Here is a 2,413-nt window from a genome sequence, read left to right on the forward strand (position 1 = left end):
AAGAAACGACTATCGGGATTATATATTACAAAAGAGAGAAAAACTTATATGCTTGATTTATTTTAATTGAGCAAAACTACGTGAAGCATATTAATTCAGATAACATAAATCACATTTTATTTTAAAAGCCGAGTTGAACTAGTCATATTTTATACATAAACATGCATATATCATTTAATCAAATTAAACTTTAACTTTGTAAGAGAAAAATGCATGTGAAAGCATCTTAACCGACTTTATATAAATCATGTTTAAACTAAGCAAATTATAATTAATAAATACATATTTAAGTTGGCATTAATTAACAAGTAATTATAAAAGGTGGATACTGTCCTAGGTTGCTATTATTTAGAAACAAGTTTATGAAATCATTGATCAAATTAATATTTAAATTATAATATTATGAACATGTGACATGATAAACATTGCTACTAACGCGTACCTTACATTGGCATGATTTAACACGACAAGAACGAAGTTAACCCTATGTAGTTGCTTTTAATTAAAAGCTATTGAATAAATATAACTTAAATTAATACCTTATATTAAAATTCAGAAATATTTGTTATATTGGATGACGCTGCTAACACGTATCACACATTGCTATAAAACTCACGTAATCGAATTGAAATAAAAAACCTAAATCGATTTTTCTTAAACAACAATTAATTAATTATAACACAATTAATATTTTAATAAAATAAATTCATAAACATGTGATATGAAAACTAATAACTCTACTGCATAGATCTAGGCGACACAAATCTAATGCAACTTGAACGAACTGAAACAGAGCTAAAACGATTAAACGACGGAGACAACTCGATGGCAAAATCATAAATAGTTGCATCTTCTACCTCTCTGTTCTTCTTCATCCCGACGTGATCATGGTTGTCTGCTGCTGCCGGCTCACATGGGGAGGGAGGGCCTGGCTGGGGCTTCCCTGGCCGGCCAGACAGCGGCGGCACAGGGCCGCACAGCGTAGGGGCCCACGCAGCTGGATCGGGGCCGGCTCAACCGGTGGCTGTCGGCCACCGCATGCACGGCCTACTCCCTGCTCCGCACGTGCGCTAGGGCTGGGAGCCAGGGCATAGGTGCATGGGGTGGGGGTGCAGGATGGGGCGGCACGGGTCCACGGGCCAGGGGCAGAGGCGTGCACTGGTGGAGGCCGGAGAGGACGAAGAACACAGCCAACCAGGGAGTTCCTCACCGGAGTAGAGAAAGAAGGATTAGGGAAACAATGAACAGATCATAGATTTGCAAAAGTAAAGGCGTGCCGACGTAGTGGACGATGAGATCTACCTTGCGGAGGTGATGGTTTTCGCTAGAGACGTCCGAGGTGGCCAAAAAAGCTCGCCGAAGAGTTCGCCAGAAATCTAGTTGTTCCGAACTTCAGCGTCCGATCTGTGGGGCTACGAGTGGAGGCTCGAAAAATGGGCTGTACTTCTGGAATCCTCACATCAAGACAAACATCGGCATATATATATACACGTAGGGTTTGAAGATTTTGGAAAGTGGAGATATTTTAGGAATTGATTTTTAGAATTAAAATAATTACAGAAAATCGAGAATTACTATTTAGGCTCTGAAAAATATCTCAGAGCCCCAAAAAATACTAGAAAAATTCCTAGGGATAGATGGAAGGATAAGGAACACAACCAAAGTGGTTTTGGCTCCCAAAAAAGACTTTTGGATTGATCGAGGAAAAAAGACAAAGCTCTAAGAATTAGGAATTTAATCCTGAAAAAGGTCGGAAAGATTCCCGGAAGGAGAGGCATTGTTCTAACGCATCTTAAAACCTTTTCCAAGCCTTTGGATTTTGAAAACAAAGCATCTTATCTAACTTTTGTTCTTGCAAGTTTTCAAATTCTTTTTAAACCACTACTTGAAAATAATATTTTGAAGATTGAGATTTGAATTTATTTTCCAAACCACTCATCACAAAAGTACCAATGCAACGACATGTATGCGCAAACATGTTGCTACCCTTATGTTGGATTTTAATTTAAAGAAAATTTTCTTTTACCTATGTTTTTATGAGCACAAAACAATTAACAGAAATCATTTCACTCTTTTTAGAAAGTAGCCAATTTTAGGGTGTTGCACATTCAAATCAAGACACACTAGGAGGAATAGGTCTAGAGCTCTCCAATGTAGTACATTAGTAGCTCGGGAGTGAGGGTCAAGTTGGGCTCATGCTTAGGTTCCAGATCAAGTCTCGGAGGCTCGATAAACCATTATATCTTCACTTACATATCTTGTGAGACTTAATTATCATTATATCATTCTTATCTACATGGCTATAATTACTTTGAATATATATCTTGCTTAGTTAAGGTTCTCTTTACTTTTGTGTGTGGTTTCACAGAGTGCTTAGCCTGCTAGTTTGTCGACTAGGCTGAGTAGCCGAGCC

Source organism: Miscanthus floridulus, chromosome 17, assembly GCF_019320115.1.
Source record: "Miscanthus floridulus cultivar M001 chromosome 17, ASM1932011v1, whole genome shotgun sequence".
Taxonomy (NCBI): Eukaryota; Viridiplantae; Streptophyta; class Magnoliopsida; order Poales; family Poaceae; genus Miscanthus; species Miscanthus floridulus.